Here is a 19977-nt window from a genome sequence, read left to right as displayed (position 1 = left end):
ACACATGACAGAATTCTGCTTCATCTCCAGAGGAAATGTAAATTCAGTTTAATAAATTTACATCCAAAAAGAACATAGTTAATACAAAGTGAATTTTTTTTTTGGTTTTGCCAGCAAGGAGTAAAGGGACAGCAGACATCACTGGCTTACGAGTTATCCAAGCTTGTCTTAGCTCTGTTGTCATTATTAATTATGTATGAGATGTTGGGTAAATCACTGCTCTTTGCCCTGCAGTTTCTTTACCCATAAAAATATCAAGTTGAACTAGAGTATTTCTAAGATCCTGTATCACACTCCTTATGTGTGATACACTCCTTACTACAAATCTTCTTGGTCCTAATTCTGATGCTAGCCTCTGTTGCAGGGGCATAAGGCTTTGCTCAGCGTCATGCAGGTGTAGTTCCTTCGGGGCTGTGCTAAGTATCTCTTCCTTCCTGCCCTGGGACTTCTCCTACATTAGAATATGTTTACAGAGCTCTGCCTGGCACTTAGAATACACAACGTGAAGTCCCCTTTTGTCCTCTAGAAGGTGATTCTGAATGCAATTTATGAGGCTCCCTCAAATCTCCTATACGTTTGAGAGTGAGTGAGTATCCCTGTGATGGCCAACTCAACACATCCTTTATTGACTTTCCTCCGTTTGAGGTTCATTTTTATCTGCTTTATTCCCTACACACTATCCTCAGGCAAGCCATTATCTTGGCTCTGGTTTGGAGATCACACAGGCTAAGAGAGGCCCCTTCCACAATCAGGCTTGTTGAATTCCTGGGAGCCTTTCCAGATTTTCCATCAAACTTTTTGAAAGTTGCTAAAATGATTATTGGGTACTTTTCAAGTAAGATTTACCTTTTTGGAAAATCAGGCAGAATCCAAAATAGTTAAAGGATTTTTCTAATAATCATCAACAACTACAATGTCACTTTGTAAAATCAGTTGGGAACAGATTCTAAACTGAATTACCCTATTTCCAACAGTTTGCAACCTTTAGCATAATTTTTCAAAATATTTAATAAATTATACATACATTTATATTATTTTTCTTAAAGATTATTTCCCAGTAAAAAAGGATTATTTCCCAGCAAATGTACATAGTATTGATTTCAGGAGGAAATATTCAAAATCTGGTGACAGGTTTGGTGAGGTGGTGATGAGGTTAATTTGCAGAACATATGGAGGGAAATGGAATAGGGGTGGCTACAGAGAAGGTGGGAAGAAGATAGAAAAGATGTGGTGCTGTTCAGTGTTCTGAAATCCTTCAAGACAATTTTTTTTTCTTTTTCTTTTTTTGGAGACTTCATTAACTTCATTAAATCATTACTATCTCCAAATGCCAGATAAAACCATCTTTATGAATGAGTCCTCAAATACATTCCACAGCAAAGCCACGGAGTGGAAAGAGCATTTGCATTGCATGGCATTAAGTTCATGAACTTGTGGTTACTCATCCATAAAATGAAGGTGTTGGATGACTAAAGAGTTCTTATGACTCTCCAGTCGAAGAACCAGATAGTAGAAAATAAAATCTGTGAGATCAGACACCAATTCTCTCTTTGTTGCTGGTGTTTTCAGATAACACAGAATTTTCTCAGTACTTGCATAGCTTTTGGTTACTAGATCAGACCTGATTATCCATTCTTGCAGTTTGTGAAGTTGTCATGAAGATCACATGAAACACGTATGGAACAATACCTGACACATGGGAAAACATTTGTAAATTTTAGCTTTAAATTTGTAAATATCCTTTGTAAGACAAAATATAAGTGGTTACTGTCTAGGCCATTCTTTTATAATGAAGATGGGCAGTAAAAATTATTGGCTCAATAAACAAAGATGCTTCTGCAAGTTACTTGAAAAATACAGAATGTTTTAGGTGACAATAAACTCAGCAAGATTTTAGAGTGTGATATAGAGGGCAAAATGGTCACTTCACTGCAAATTTTTCCCTCCCTGGCTGGCATAGTATTGGCATGGTATTAAATAAAATTCATCAAGGACTCACAATGTAGCCAGGCATTATTACAGATATGTAATTCTCACAACAACCTTAAGAGATCACTCTTACTGTTATCCTGTTCTTAGAGACAGTGATTTGAGACACAGAGAGGTTAAGTAATCTGCCCAAAGCAACACAACTAGCAAATGTGGAAGTTTGGATTTAAACTTTGGCAGTCTGATTGCAGGATAAGTATATTCAACCAATATCCTATACTAACTCTAAAGTTGGCCAAATGGAATTTATAAGCACACTCTAGGGAGAGGAACACATTACTACTCGGTAATTGGTCAAACTTCAAGTCCTCTTTCCGGCCCATCTTCTATTATCCTCTAGCACTATTTAGTGCTCCAAGAAATTAAACCTCCTTTATCAACTTTGCATGTATCATTCTCAATATATGTCTTCCCAAGACATTGCCTCAAGTACCCCTTGGACTTGCTCTGTCTCATTGAATTTCACCTATTGTCTAATACCTGTCATGAGGTCCAAGTCTTTCAAAAAACCCCTTCAAACTGTTGTGCCAAAACAGGTCTCCCTCCCCACTGAACTGCTACATTCTGGTTTGCACTGATCATCTTCTTTTTTCTTCTTTAAGCATTCTATAGGTTTTGCTTTCTAACTAGGTAAATATCAATCATTGTAACCCCTATAAACAAAAAACTCTTTGCCGCAGCTCGCTCCTTCCTTCTTTTCTTTCTTTCTTTCTTTCTTTCTTTCTTTCTTTCTTCCTTTCTTTCTTTCTTTCTTTCTTTCTTTCTTTCTTTCTTTCTTTCCAGAGTAAAGAGTTCTTAGACCAAAAAGTGAAAAAAAAAACCACTGTGGATTATCCCTAGGTTCATAATATGTTCATTTCTTGCTATGACCTCATAAGTCATTGTTATGGAATTCCAAGCACCAATATAAGTCCCTGACTGGACTTAGGTTTTTGGTCCTTCTAACTCAGATTCTGTTTTCTGGTTATCCAAAAGACTTTGACCAAAGTTAGCTTGTTTCCTCTTTGGCTTTTTGCCTATTTGTCATTTTTTTTCCCTCTAGTCTTTTTTTCCCTCAGTCAGTATATTTATTCAGATATTGTACATCCTATTATAATATTGGTATTTGTGGAGGGTGCATGGAGGATGATGTGGTCTATCTAGAAGTTAACACTCATAGGCATCATTTGAAGATGTAAAGAATGTCACTGAATCAGTATATTTATGTATCGAGGTACACAATTACAAAACATACTGAGGTTAAACAGTTGAAGGAACAGTATACTTTAAAGAGTGTTCTGGTTTCTATTTCAGCACAGCAAAGTATTCCCAAAACTCAGTAGCTTAAAACAACAGCTCTCATGATTTTATGGGTTGACTGGACTCAGCTATGAAGCTATTGTGTAGGATCTTTTATGCAGTTGTCATCAAAAGGTGGCTGGGTCTCAAGTTATCTGAAAGTTTGACTCAGCTGAGCATCTAAAATGGCTCATTCATAAGACATTTGGCTGATGCTAGCTGTCATCCCGTATCTTAACTGGACTGTCAACTGGGTAGTTTACGTGTGGTCTCTTTTAGCAACTTGGCCCTCAGTATAATAACTAGGATTCTAAAAGGAGAGTCAGAAAGTGAGTGTTCTAAGATATTCATATGTCTTCTGACCTACCACTGGAATTCTCAAAACATCACTTCTTCTGCATTCTATTGGTGAAGGCAAGTCACTAAAGGCTGTATAGATTTAAACAGAGGTTCAGCTTCTTTCTATATAAGGAGGAATATGAATTTACAGAGAGGAAAGGAATTGATGGTGGCCATCTTAGACTGTCACAGAGAATTTTAAAAACCATTCATTACTAAAAACGTATTATTTATTAAAATGTATTTCTTTGGGTGCCTGGGTGTCTCAGTCAATTAAGCATCTGACTCTTGATTCTGGCTCAGGTCATGATCTCACAGTTCTTGAGACGTGGGCTGAAAGCGTGGAGCCCACTTGGGATTTTCTCTCTCCCTCTCTTCCCTCAGCCTCTCTCTCAAAATAAACGCTTAAAATGGGGGTATTTATTGATCACTTATTATGCTCCAGGAATTTTAATAGCAGTATTTCAGCAAATGAAATAAGGTTTTTACTTCAATAGATTTGATGGTTAATTTTACGTGTCAATTTGACCTATCACAGGGTGTTCAGATTAAACATTTCTGGCTGTGTTTGTTTCTGGATGAGATTAGCATTTTTGTATCAGTGGATTCAGTAAAGCAGATTGTCCTTATCAATGTGGGTGGGAATCATCCAATCTGTTGCAGACCTGAGTAGAACAAAAAGCAGAGGAAAAAAAAGAATTTATTTTTCTTCTTGCCTAATTACTGAAGCTGGGATATTGATCTTATCCTGCCTTTGGAGCTCCTGGTTCTCAGGCTTTCAGACCAAGACTGGAATCTATACCATGAGCTTCTCTGGTTCTCAGGCCTTCAGACAAACTGAATTACACCATAGGCTTTCCTGGATCTCCAGCTTGCAGAAAGCAGATCAGGGGACCTCTCAGCCTCCATAAGTACATTAGCCAGTTCCTTATAATTATCTATCTTTTATCTATCATCTATCTCCATCTCTATCTCGTGTGTGTGTGTGTGTGTGTGTGTGTGTGTGTGTGTGTGTGTGATGAGTGCTATGAACAAAATAGGATATAGGGTAAAGGTAGAGTAATGGGGGTACTAATTTAGGGGAAGTCATCAAGAGGACCTCTCTTGAGAGGTAAAACTAGATGATGAAGACTTGATTGAAGTGAGGGAGTAAGGTGTGCTATTACCTGGGAAAGTGTTCTCTAGGCAGAGAGGTGGCAGTGTGCTTCATAGAATAATAATAGGATAGCAAGTATGTCAAGAGTGGAGTTGAGAGTAAGAGGTTGGAAATGAGTTTAGAGTTTGTCAGGAGTCAGATAACTTACTACCTTGTAATCCATGGAGGAAATATATTCTAATTTTTATTTCATTCTAATTGTGATGAGAAACAATTGGAAAATTGGAGAACTATGATGTGATTTATGCTTTACAGTGTAAGTGTTACACAACTAGAGACTTGGCAAGGGAGCTGGGGGAGAAATCAGGAACAAGAGTGGGAATAAATAGACCAATTAGAGGGTCTATAGTGGTCCATGGAAGAGTTGATGGTGGTTTGTACAAGGATACCAGTAATACAAAACTTAAAATATTATTCAATAACATTTTGAAGTTTGAGCCAACAGGATTGTTGATAGAACATAAACCACAGTTGACTCCAATGTTTCACTCTGAGTGAAAGAATTAATGATAAACTTTTACAAGACTGAGAATTACTAAAGTAAAAACTGGTCTGAAGAATTGGAAATCAGTTGATTTTTTTCTTTGTTTACCTACAGTGAAATGCAGCAATCTTAAGTGTACATTTATTAGAACTGATAATTGTATACATCTGTGTAATCCAAATTCCTATCAAAACATTGACCATGACCATTGCCCTAGAAAATTTCTTTATACTTCCTCCCAGCCCAGCCCATCCCATCTCCAGAAACAACCAATCTTATAATTTTTTTTCCTACTCTAAGCTCTTTTTGCCTGTTTCAGAACTTCGTATTACTGGACTCATATGATTCCATTGACTTAGGAGAAAGTGAGTTGGTTTTGAAATGACATGTTTATTATCTTTATTAAATATCCATGTGCAGATGCCACATAGTCAGGATCAACTAAAGATGGCCAATAAGTTACTCTGTTGACAAAGGTGGCAGATAAAGCATATGGGGGAAATGCAGAGGAGGAGTCTAACTGGAGGTGAGTTTTGAGCATAGTTTTCAGAAAGGTGGTGCTTTTCAATTAGATTTTTGGGAAATGACACTAGGGTGGCAAGACAGTTTAATTTTGGGGGAAGCAAAATGTTGGGTAAGTCATGGTGGTGGGTACTGAAAAAAAGGGCTGAGGAGACTGAATTAAGGCTATTAGACAATGTCAGTAGAAACACAAAATGCCGTTTAGGGAATTTGTTCTTGCAGGTTTTGACTCCAGCATTGATTTGATGATTTCAGGCTAATGGTGGAGAGCCAAATTCAATATGTGGGATTTTGTCCTTTCAACACAACCTTGTAAAACCATGATGAGAGGCTGAAGTTTGACAGCTTCCTTGTAATGTGAAAGAAATCACAATTTTTAATCACTTACTTTGGGTGAGACAGTGAATAACTGCCTAAGAAGAATAGATGATTGTTATTTGTTGCAGTTTGTGGGTGGTCTATTTGGCCCACTCAAACTGACCTCAACTCTAACAGTAAGCCAGAAGAAGGATTCCTCCCACCCTGCCATTCAGAGGAAATTGGAAGGTGGGTGCTAATCCTGAACCTGACACCACACTGAGTCACTACTGTGTCCTTTACTCTTAAAATATAAAACACGAAAGAAGTCTATTTAAGAATAAATGTATTACTTATTAGACAGATGCCTTTGGGGAGTGGTTTGATAGGGACTTAAAAACTCTACAGGCCCAAAATATCTCCTCCTCCTTGAAATCTGTTGTGTTTTACTTTGGAACATGAAGGTTTTGGGTTTCCCAGACTATCTGCTGCCCCAGTAAGTACCCTTGGGAAGGAGAAGGTATTAAGTTCTCATCAGCTGGGAGATCTATTTTATCTATCTGAGGGCAAAGTCCTGTGGGAACAGGACACAGAAGGGAGGTGGGATGCTCAGAGGGGGGAAGAGTCCTAAAATGAAGGTTGTTTGCATAGGGAATCCCCAGAGAGATACTACAGATACGCCCACTTTTTAAAAGTTTGTATTATGCCACTCCATTTTTGTGAAAGACCTCCATTAGTGCCTGTTTTTGCTAATTGGAAGAAAATTTTTGCTTTTATGAAAAAGAGGAAGAGCAAAAATAGTGTTGAGCATTTGTATTACAGCAAGCCAGTATATAGAGACAGCGCACACCCTGGGCAGCAAAGGTGGCCTGTCAAATTTCTTCCATGGTAAGTATATTCAGCATCTCAGCATCAACTGCCAAAGCTTTGAACTGTGTGAGTATCTGTGCTTTATCTCAATTTATTTTGTGTATCCATTAGCAAGATGTGTCCTAACATATTAGAGAAGTCTAAGAGAGGGTATTTTTGGTCCTGAGAATGCTCAGAATTTTTTCCATATAAATTGATGGCAATTGCCTTTTCACTTTACACCATTTCAGCCTATGAAAGTTTTCGTAAGAACGCTCTACTTTCGGATAGTAGGGGAAACCTGTATTGACTTCAGCAATTCACCAAGTTTTGCATCTGTCCACATCACACTGCTGGGGTCCCCTTCCAAGGCCATTGTTCACTTTGTCTCCTCCTCCTCTTTAATGTGCTACAGACTGTACCTCTTAGCTATTATCTGAAGCACTTATGCATACTCATCCATCAGGAAGCGTCCCTTTCTCTCTTTTGCCCTCTCTCTGTCCTTTTGGCTCGCCTTCTTTCTGCTCCATTTAGAAATGTTGACAAGGCATTGTTCGCTGCTGACTAGTTTGGTTTTTAAGTTTAGTTATTAAGCTGCTCTTTTGTTGTTATTGTTGTTTTCCACAGCACTGGATCTTAATAGCTGCTGAACTGCAAATAATGAAAAAAGCAAACAACTAGAAAACGAAATTGTTGAGAAGTAATATTTCCCAAATAATGACACCTGAGCTGGCAGAGCAGGAGGCGTTTCAGTAGCATGGACTGCAAAGGAGATAACTGTTAAAATCTTTGAGGCTGGAATTCCATTAGTGGCGATGGGGATATTAGGGAGTTTATGTGTCTGCTATTTTTAGTGAAGAAAACTAAGGGATTGTAATAGCACTGGCTTACTACATGTTTGAGGCATTCATTGGGCTTAGTAGAAAGAAGTGTTTAAGTGAAGAATGGAATTGGAAAAGGAGGGCAAAATGTGTGATATGCATTGTGGGGGTAGTTGAGATCAGTGGAGGAAAGTGATGATGAGAATACTTAGGAAGAATGTGGGAACATCTCACCTCGTAGCCATTTCCCCACTGGACTGTGGTTAAAGACAAACAGGCAGATATGAAGAATGAAAGTGTCCTTAATTAAACTAAGACTCACAATTCTATCCAGTCTCCTCCTTCAAAATTTTGTTTTCATGATCATGGATAAAAACAGTTTTGTGATTTTTTGAGTCATATTTCATATCAAGGAGGAAAGTCCATAATTCAAATTTTTGACCAGGGTAGAGTAAGGCTAGCAAGAGGAGGCAGTATACAAACATGGTTACTGTGCTAATTGTTCCTTTTCAACTGTTGAGCATGACCAGCTTTCTTTCACCTGGCATGGGATGGGTAATAGCTTGTCTAACTGTACTAGGTAGTCTTTTTCATATTTAGGATTGTTCAAAATCTGGAATTGGGTGAGATCAGCCATGTTCTCCAGGCTTAGGACAATTAGGAAGCATCCCTTCAGTATTTAGAGTTGTTGTAAGACAAGTCCATGTTCACCCTGGTATCCTCAGCTAAAAATAGATCTGATCCACCAGTTTAACTCTGGAGAAAGAAAAGACATTTGAAGGCTCTGGAACTGGGTGGCTTTGCCTTAATGCCGCTTCCAGGGGTCCACAGGATCCAGAGTTAGAGACCTACAAAACTATACTAATCCTTATGTCTATGAGACTCGGGGCTGCTATAGGATTTATTTGCACAGGAACATATCCCAGCCTGACTAATTAAACGTAGTATTACCTAAGAACATCTGGCTGAAATGAAGAACCAAGGGACAGCAGGAGATGCAGATTATGGGAGATAGATTTTGATGGGGTGTAACAGTGGAAAGCAGAAATATGAGCCAGTTATTGAGCACTTTTATGTGCCAGACACCATGCTAGGTGCTTTATGTACATTTTCTCATTACATTCTTATAATCATTATATGATATAGGCATTATGGCTCCCATCTTCATGTTAAGTAAACTGGCATTCAGAGACGCTGAACAACTTGTCTACTTAGAACACAGTTGCTAAATAGTCATACCAGGACTCAAACCTATGTCTGTCTGAACTGAAATGCCATATTATTAACCACAGAATTTAATTTTCCATCAAACACAAGAGTAACCTCAAATTTTGTTTTAGTTATTCACCCCAGACCAACACTTTGGGAAGTATTTTGCACTATAAAATTGCAAGCTGCCTTGCATGAGTTAATGCTGAACATTTATGCAATTTTAGCCAGTTATATTCCAATTCATCTACTGTAATCTTTCCTGGAGGAAAGAGGGAGGGGTAGTTGGTGAGGGGGGGATCCCTCATTTACCATTAATTTGTGTAGAAAAATTCCATTTGAAATGCCTAACAAATTGAATTAAATTGAGAAAGGTCATAAGAGTTTATCAGTTGAAGTCATCAAGACAGCAGTAAAGAAAGTAGTTAGGAGGCTGATTTTATATTAGCTGGCAAGCCAGCCAGGTCACTCTATTAAAATTCCAAGAAAGCCTGCATCACTGTGCTGCTCAATGTGACAATTAAATGTAATATGTAATTTCTTCCACTACCCATTACACTGATGGCCAAGGTAGCCACTCAAAATGAAAGCTACAGGAACAATTAATGCAGCACAGGGTGGCATGTGTGTGGTGGGGCCATGTGGTTTGTTTCATTACAACATATTAGTCCCTGCTATTTTCCTCTCCTTGGTGGCCATTCTTAACTTTGAGCTGTAATCTGAGTCCTAATACATTTATCCAACTTTGTTTATCACTGATGCGTAACTAGCAGTTATGCCTGGCTCCCCTATTTCCTAACGTTGATATGCCATCCAGTCATTCACATCGCAAGAGCATAGTGCATAGGGTTATTTTATTTGGCAGTTTAAAGCTACATATGTATTTGTTTTTATCCTGAACAAGCACATGAGCATGCCTATTGAAAGCTCTTCATGTGAATGGTTCTCTGCCTTGACTTGGAGTCAAGGAGTCTTGCATCTATTTTCAGCTGTATGGTCCATTGGCTTGGCATGTGGAAGCAGTCACATTAACTCCCACCCAGGACTGAGTTTGCTGTTTCTAAGAAGAGATATTTCTCTGACTAATCCCAAAAGGCTTTTCTAAATGAGCAACTGATGATTCTTGAGTCCAATATGTGAAGATATAATGAAAGAATGCCATTTAGTTTCAGGTAATATCATTAGTATAGAAGCAAAACTGGCACTTTTCTAAATGATGAAACAACCAAAAATTCAAACTTCTAAATTGGACACAATAATGGGGGGGTATTGTATTGTTTTAAAGGAAACAAAATTATATTTATGAACTTACTTTTTGCTAACAGCAAGCAGGAGGAAGTTATTTCCTACACATTTATGGGTTAAAAGTTATTATCCAAGGTACACAAAAGAGCCATTAAAATCAATATGAACATTACCCACTCAACTGAGAAAGACATGTAAGTATAGGTATTGGGTGAAAAAGATAAAAATCAATAATATCTTATCAAATTTTCAGTTTAATAATGATTTTAAATGTGAAATACATCATACTTTTTAAAGGGTATATCTTATTATTATTATTATTATTATTATTATTATTATTATTCAGTAGTTCCACCCCAGCTTAAAGAAGAAACCAGTGTATTTGAAATCCTCAGCATATACTTTCCCTTAAATCTCCTATTTCTTGTGAGAAATAACTACTATTTTCAATTTTATATGAATTATTTTCTTGAATTGCTAATTATTTTGCTACATGTGTGTATATGACTTACTATATAGGTTGCCTATGTTTAAATGTCATGGTAATAGAAACATGTATTCTTTAGTCACTTCCTTCTTTCACCCAAACAATGTTTTTATTCCATATTGTATGTAAAGATCTATTTATTTCTATTTCTACATAGTACTCCAGCATTAAAAACCTATCTAACTTTATCTATTCATTCTGCTGTTGGTAGACATTTAGTTTGATATCAAGTTTTGCTATTACAAATAATGCTCCTAAAAGCATCCTCATAGAATTATCCTGGCACATGTGAAGAAGAATTTTTCTTAGTTAAATATATCTAGAAGTAGATTTATTGGGTCATAAGTAGGATGATAAGTTAGTGTATTGTTCAACCTGAAACATTTTGAAAAATTAAAGGGAGTAGTATTAAAGATTACTCTAAGAGAATAAGGGTAAACTGGATACTCCCATATGTATGGCTTCCCATGTTATAGTAGGTTCAATTTGGTGGCTAATTTCAAATGGTTTTCCTAAGTTTTACCAATTTAAACTCCCATCAGTCATGTCTAAGAGTTTTTTTGCTCTCCACTTTTATCAAGGACGTTAAACAGGCTATTTCTCTGCTATTTATTAAGATTGAATTTTTGTTTTTGTTTTTACATGCACTAGTCACTTATTTTTCCTCCTAAATATTTATATAATAGTTATTTATATTTTTTCCCCACTTTTCTATTAGAAAGTTTGCCTTTTTCTTATTTTATAGGAGTCCCATTAATCATAAAATTTTCCTATATGTGTGGCTATATTTCTGAAATATTTATTCTTTTTATGTTTATCCTTGTGACAATACCACAATATCATAATTATAAAATTATGATAAATTTGACGTTCTGTAGTTTTCCTGTGACATAAATATATTTCCATTTTTCTTGCCAGATATTCACTGAGTCTTCTAAATATTAAGTGCTTTTCAATAGTTATGAAAAGTTCTCAGCTAGTATTCTATAATCATTACTTCTTCATTTCTGTCCTTATCTGGAAATCCAGTAAGATGCATGTTGGACCCCATAATTTCATTCATCCTCTCTTAATGTCTGTTTTATGTTTTTCTTTTCTCTAGTTGGGTGATTTCTTCAGACCTCTTTCAATTTATCAATTCTCTCTTCATCTATCTGTAAACTGCTATATTAACCTTCCACTGAATTTTGGATTTCAATTATCATGTTTTAAATTTCTACAAAATTCATTTGATTCTTTACCAATATGGCTTGTTAATTTTACACTCTCTTTTTTATTTTTTTATGAAGTTCCCTCTATTTAATTTTTAAACATATTTATATTATTAATATTATAGTTTAGGTATCTTCAATGTTTGCAAATCTTGGTAAAATGCTCTTGTTACTTCTGACCCTTAAGCATAGTGGAATGATTTTCCATGTACTTAATGAATTATGATTGTGATGTTCATTCCTAAACTCATGTGAAAGGAACATTTTCCTCCCTTTATTTTTTTCCTGCTCCTTACTAAAGCAAAAGAGGCAGTTTTTTGTTTTTTTCTTTTTTGTTTTTTGTGTTTTTTTTTGGGGGGGGGAAGCATTTTGTTTTCCTAACTCACCAGTGAATGTATCACTCTTCAGGTGTCCTAGCTTTATTCAGAGATTTATGATTCAAATTCCCCTGAGCTGCAGGCTTTTTCTCTTACTCCTGGTTTTACATCGTTTAATAAAACTCCTGAAAATTCTGGCTTCAATTTGCTCAGCCCAGTAAATCACTCTCTGATCTGTTTGAAATATACAGAATGCTGTACTTAATAATTGAGAATACATGTCAATTATTTTAATTGAAAACATGACAATATAAATAGTCCACAAAGCAAATCTCAACAAAAGATAATGGGTTAAAATCACAAAGAATATGTTATTTGATGACAGTGGATTTAAGCTACAGGGGAAAAAACACTTTATAAAATTCTCAACAGCTTCTATTCCAAGCAACACACTTATAAATAACCTACACTTATAAATAACAATACGATTAATAAATCATGTTTGAAAGTAGAAAATACTTTTAAATATGACCTACATGATCCTATGGGTTATCACTAATGCTGTGACTGGAGGAAAATTCATAGCCTTACATGTATTTGTTAAGAAAAAAAAGCTTTCTGCCTGTGGACCCTGCCGAGTAAGCATTGCAAATATCTCCCCTCCCACTGCCATCATGTCTAAGTCTGAGTCTTCCAAAGAGCCTGAACAGCTGCAAGAGGTTTTCATCAGTGGTTTGATGAGAGTCTGAGGAGCCATTTTGAACATTGGGGAATGCTTACAGACTATGTGGTAATGAGAGATCCAAACACCAAGCAATCCAGAGGCTTTGGGTTTGTCATGTATGCCAGTGTGGAAGAGGTGGATGCAGCCATGAATGCAAGGCCACACAAGGTGGATTAAGAGTTGTAGGACCAAAGAGGGCTGTCTCAAGAGAAGATTCTCAAAGACTTGGTGCCTACTTAACTGTGAAAAAGATTTTTGTTGGTGGCATTAAAGAAGATACATGAAGAACATCTAAGAGATTGTTTTGAACAGTATATGAAAATTGAACTGATTGAAATCATGACTGACTGAAGCAGTGGCAAAAAGAGAGGCTTTGCTTTTGTAACATTTGATGACCATGACTTTGTAGACAAGATTGTTGTTCAAAAATACCATACTGTGAATGGCCACAACTGTGAAGTAAGGAAAGCTCTATTTAAGCAGGAGATGGCTAGTGCTTCATCCAGCAAAAGAAGTTGAAGTGGTTCTGAAAACTTTGATGGTGGTTGTGGAAGTGGTTTTGGTAGGAATGACAGCTTTGGTTCTGGAGGAAACTTCAGTGGGTGAGGTGGCTTTGGTGGCAGTCAAGATGGTGGTGGATATGGTGACAGTGGGGACGGCTATAACGGATTTGGTAATGATGGAAGCAACTTTGGAGGTGGAAAGCTATAATGATTTTGGCAATTACAACAATGAGTCTTCGAATTTTGGACCCGTGAAACGAGGAAATTTTGGAGACAGAAACTGTGGCCCCTGTGGTGGTGGAGACCAGTACTTTGACAAACCACAAAACCAAGGTGGCTATGGTGGTTCCAGCAGCAGCAGCAGTAGCTGTGGCAGTGGTAGAAGGTTTTGATTACTGCCAGGAAACAAAGCTTAGCAGGAGAGGAGAGCCAGAGAAGTGACAGGGAAGCTACAGGTTACAACGGATTTGTGAACTCAGCCAAGCACAGTGGTGGCAGAGCCTAGATGCTACAAAGAAGACATGTTTTAAACAATACTCATGTGTATGGGCAAAAACTTGAGGACTGTATTTGTGATTAATTGTATAACAGGTTAGTTTCTGTTCTGTGGAAATTGTAAAGCATTCCACAAAGGGTTTTAATGTAGATGATTTTTGCACCCATGCTGTTGATTGCTAAATGTAATAGTCTGATCATGATGCTGAATAAATGTGTCTTCAAAAAAAAAAGAATAAATAAAAGTCAATGAGCTAAGAATTCATATGAAGAACAATTAAATCTAAATGAAGAATGAGAGAAATGATAAAAATTCATGAAACAATTAATATAGAAAATATATTAGAGATTTTTTTAAAACTGAAAAATTGGTTCATTTAAAAGGTTAAATTGATAAATTTGGGGGAGACTAATAAGAAAGAGGGAGTACAAACAATATTAATGTAAATGTTAAAAATATTTAAATCCTACATATTTTAGGATTTTGATATAAAAATACTATAAACAACTTTGTGGAAATGAATCCAAAATTTAAATGAGATAAAAATATTTCTAAAGAGGAAAAAGATAAAAGAATAAATATTACATAAGAATAAAATTGAAACAGAATTTTAAAGAAAATTTAGCATAAAGAAATCTCTAATATCAGAGTGGATTATTGGATTATTTAAGAAATAAATAATTCCGATGTTACATAAACATTTTCATATAAAACAAGGAAATGTCTCTTTTTCTCCTTCTCTCTCCTTCTTTTATTCTTTTCATAAGACCAGGATGTTCTACCAAAATAAATTTAAAATAACAGTACCCTCATGAATATAGATTTAAAATCCTAAATAAAACATTAATGATAAAGTTGAATTTATATACAAAAATACATCATAAGCAGGTTGTGTTTAATTCTAGAAATTCAGAGTTTGTTCAATGTAAGAAAAAACAATCAGCATACTATACCTTTATAGATTAAAATGTGTGTGTAGGGGCATAATCACATGATCATCTAAACAGGTGCAACAAAGATATTTGAAAAAAATCAGCAATCATGCCAGAGATGAAATCTGGAATCAGATTGGAATCACTAGACTGGGATTTAAAACAACTATGGTTAATATGCTAAGGGCTCTAATAGATAGACCATATACAAGAACAGATGGACAATATAAGCAGAGAGATGGAAATTTCAAGAAAGAATTTTAAAAATGTTAGAAATAAAAACACTACAGCATAAATAAGAATGACTTTGATGGGCTCATTAACAGACTGGAAATGGTTGAGGAAATAATCTCTGAACTTGAGAATATGTCAATAGAAACTTCCCAAACAGATAAACAAAGAGGAAAAAATACAGGGAAGGAAGGAAGGAAGGAGAAGGAGGATATCTAAGAACTGTGAACCAACAACAAAATAAATAACGTGTGTAATGGAAAACCAGGAGAAGAAAGAATGGAAGGAAGAGTAGAAGTATTTGAAGCAATAATGACTGAGGATTTCTCCAAATTAATGTCAGACACCCAAATTAATGTCAGACACCAAACACAGATCCAGGAAGGTCAGAGAACACCAAACAGGATAAATTCAAAAAACAAACAAACAAATGACACACATAATTTTCAAACTACAGAAAATCAAAGATAAGATAGAACCAGAGAAAAATTTCTTAAATCATTCCATGAAGCCGGTATTATCTTAATAACAAAACCAGACAATGACATTACAAGAAAATTACAGACAAATCAATATCTCTCATGAACATAGATACAAAAAATCCTCAAGAATGTATTAGCAAATCAATATAACAGTGTATAAAGATAATTATACACTTGACCAAGTAGGATCTATTCCAGGTATACAAGGCAGGTTCAATGTAATCTGTCATATCAACAGCTAAAGAAAAATCACATAATCATATCAATGGAGGCAGACAAAACAGATGACAACATAAACATCTATTCATAGTAAAAACTTTCAGCAAACTAGGAATAGAGGGAACTTCCTCAATTTGACAAGGAACCTCTACAAAAAGCTGTAGCTAATATCATAGTCAATGGTGACAAACTGTAACTTTCCCCACTGATATCAGGAATAGGGCAAAGATGTTCCCTCTCACCACTGTTTTTCAACATGATACTGGAAGTCCTAGCTAATGCTATAATAAGACAAGAAAGGGAAATAAAAGTTATACTGAGTTGGAAGGAAGAAATAAAAACTGTCTTTGTAGAGTACATGATTGTCTATTTGGAAAACCTGAAAGAATCAACCAAAAACTCTTGTAACTTATTAGTAATTATAGCAAGGTTGCAGCATACAAGGTTAATACAGGAAAGTAAGTCACTTTCCTATATACCAAAAATAAAGAAATGGAATTTGAAATTAAAACATAGTACCATTTACATTAGTACTCAAAAAGTTAAATTGTTAGGTATAAATCTAACAAAATATGTGCAAGATATATATGAGAAAAACGATACAACTCTGGTGAAAGAAATGGAAGAATAAATAAATGGATAAATATACCATGTTCATGGATAGAAAGACTCAATATTGTTAAGATATTAGTTGGCCCCAACTTGATTGGTAGATTCAGTGAAATTCCAATAAAAATCTGAGTGTGCTATTTTGTGGTTATCGATAAACTGATTTTAAAGTTCACAGAAGCAAAAGACCCAGAATAACCAATGTAGTAGTTAAGGAGAATAAAGTCATACTTTTCAAATCTAAGACTTATTATAAAACTACAATAATCAAGACAGTATGCTGTTGGTAAAAAGATTAGACAAACAGATCAATGGAAGAGAATAGAAAGCTCAGAAATAGGCTGTGTAACTATAGTTAACTGATCATTGAAAAAAGTAAAAACAAGGATAGTCTTTTCAGCAAATGATGCTAGAGCACCTTAATATTAATGTCCACATGCAAAAAAAGTGCATATAGATACATAGAAACAGACCTTACATCCTTCATACATATACACCCATACATACACCTCAAAGTGGACTATAAACCTAGATGATAAGCCATGAAAATTCAGAGGAACTTTAAATGCATATTACGAAGTGAAAGAAGCCAATCTCTAAGGGCTACAAACTGTGTAATTCCAACTATATAACACTCCAGAAAAGGCAAAACTGTTAACTATAGTAAAAAGATCAGTTGTTGCCAGAGGTCTGGGAGAAGGGAATGGGTGGATAGGCAGAACAGAGAGGATTTTTAGGACAGCGAAACTACTGTGTATTATACTATAATAGTGGACACATGTCATTATATATCTGTCACAATACCAAGATTAAACCCTAATGTAAACTATAAATTTTGGATAACAATGATATACCAATGTAGGTACATTCATTGTAACATACCACTCTCATGTAGGATTTTGATAGTGAGGGAGGCTAGGCATACGTGGAGGCAGGAAATGTATGGGAAATTTCTGTACCTTTCCCTTAATTTTGCTATGAATCCTAAGTTGCTTTAAAAATAAAAGCTATTAAAATTATGTAAATAAGAGAACAAGAAGAGTTAAGACAATGTTGAAGAAGAAAAAATACCACCTATTAAAACTTATTATAAACCTTTAATATTTAACAGAGGAGTTACTGTAAGGATAGTAATTAATGGAGTTAGACAGAATAAAGAGCCAGAAACATCCCATAAAAAATAGGCTTAAAAATAGCTCCTTGGCACAAAAACAGATACTCAGATCAATGGAACAGATAGAGAACCCAGAAATGGACCCACAGATTTATGGCCAACTAATCTTTGACAAAGCAGGAAAGAATATACAATGGAATAAAGACAGTCTCTTCAGCAAGTGGTGCTGGCAAAATTGGACAGCAACATTCAGAAAAATGAACCTGGACCACTTTCTTACACCATACACAAAAATAAACTCAAAATGGATGAAAGACCTAAATGTAAGACAGGAAGCCATGAAAATCCTCGAGGAGAAAGCAGGCAAAAGCCTCTTTGACCTTGGCCACAGCAACTTCTTACTCAACATGTCTCTGGAGGCAAGGGAAACAAAAGCAAAAATGAACTATTGGGACCTCATCAAAATAAAAATCTTCTGCACAGCAAAGGAAATTGTCAGCAAAACTAAAAGGCAACTGACGAAATGGGAGAAGATATTTGGAAATGACATATCAGATAAAGGGTTAGTATCCAAAATCTATAAAGAACTTATCAAACTCAACACCCAAAAAACAAATAATCCAGTAAAAAAATGGGCAAAAGACATGAACAGACACTTCTCCAAAGACGTCCAGATGGCCAACAAACACATGAAAAATGCTCAACATCACTCATCATCAGGGAAATGAATATCAAAACCACAGTGAGGTATCACCTTACACCTGTCTGAATGGCTAACATTAACAACTCAGGCAACAACACATGTCAATGAGAATGAGAAAGAGGATCTCTTGCACTGCTGGTGGGAATGCAAACTGGTGTAGCCACCAGTATGGAGGTCCCTCAAAAATTAAAAATAGAACTACCCCACGACTCAGCAATTGCACTAGGTATTTATCCAAGGGATACAGGTATGCTGTTTTGAAGGGGCACATGCCCCCCAATGTTTACAGCAGCACTATCAACAATAGCCAAAGTATGGAAAGAGCCCAAATGTCCATTGACAGATGAATGGATAAAGAAGATGTGGCATATATACACAATAGAGTATTACTCAGCAATCAAAAAAGAATGAAATCTTGCCATTTGCAACTACATGGATGGAACTAGAGGGTATTATGCTAAGCGAAATTAGAGAAAGATAAATATCATATGACTTCACTCATATGAGGACTTTAAGATACAAAACAGATGAACACAAAGGAAAGGAAGCAAAAATAATATAAAAACAGGGAGGGAGACAAAACATAAGAGACTTAAATATGGAGAACAAACAGAGGGTTACTGGAGGGGCTTTGAGAGGGGGAATGGGCTAAATGAGTAAGGGGTATTAAGGAATCTACTCCTGAAATCCTTGTTGCACTATACGCTAACTAACTTGGATGTAAATTTAAAAAAAATAATTAAAAAAAATAACGCCTACAACAAAAATGGTACTGCAAAAGAGATGAGAAGACATTCTTCCCCATAAATTGCATTGATTCAACTAGATATCCATAGCAAAAAAAAAAAAGAAAAGAAAAAAAAAAAGAAAGACTTGAAACTACTGCATGCTAACAAGATGTAAATCTAAGTGTTGGAAATCTCAAGGTAAAAATTAAACCAACATTTTATAATCTATGAGAATATCCTCATGAATTTGGGATAGGTAAGGATTTCTCAAACAAATCACAGCAGACTCTAATTAAAAGATTGCCAAAGTCAACTAGATTAAAATTGGGAATTTCTGATCATGGAAAGACAACTTTAAGAAAGTAAAAAAGATGGGACTCCTGACTGGCTCAGTCAGAGGAGTGTGCAACTCTTCATCTCAGGGTCATGAGTTTAGCCCCATATTCAGTATAGAGATTACTTAAATAAAAACGTTCTTAAAAAGTCACAAAAGAAAGAAAAGTTATTCAGCAACACATACACATATACACAAAGTATATAAAGAACTTGTTAAGGGAAATACAGACAATTCAGAAAAAAATGGGCAAGAGAATCAAATATTTCACAAGAGAGTGTTTCTAAATGGTCAATAAACCTGTAACTCAGTGCTTCAACTCATTAGTCAACAGAGAAATGCAAATTAAAGATGAGGCATCACTACACACCTACTAAAATGGCTGGTGGGAGTGTAAACTGGTATATTCACTTTGAAAATATATTGACGTTTTCTACTAAATCTGAACACATATACCCTATGACCCAATAATTCCTTCTCAGTGTATACCCAACAGAAACATGTGCAGCAATAGAAAAGTACAAGAATATTTATAGTAGCACAGTGCTTAGTAACCCCAAACTGGAAACATCCCTGATTTATAAATGGATAAATAAATCTGTTATATTACAATAGATTTCTAAACAGCAGTGAAAATGAACAGATATTATGTGCAAAAAATGGCAAATATCACATTTATAGAGAATTCTGAAAACAGG

The 19977-nt window shown here is 35.6% G+C and overlaps 1 pseudogene; it reads left to right on the top strand.

The window, feature by feature from the left end:
- The first annotated feature begins 12878 nt into the window (after nt 1-12878).
- Nucleotides 12879-13925, top strand: LOC122204256 (annotated as a pseudogene).
- Nucleotides 13926-19977: the final 6052 nt, after the last annotated feature.

The sequence above is a fragment of the Panthera leo genome, chromosome D3, assembly GCF_018350215.1.
Source record: "Panthera leo isolate Ple1 chromosome D3, P.leo_Ple1_pat1.1, whole genome shotgun sequence".
Lineage (NCBI taxonomy): Eukaryota > Metazoa > Chordata > Mammalia > Carnivora > Felidae > Panthera > Panthera leo.
This window is presented reverse-complemented; position numbering and strand designations above follow the sequence as displayed.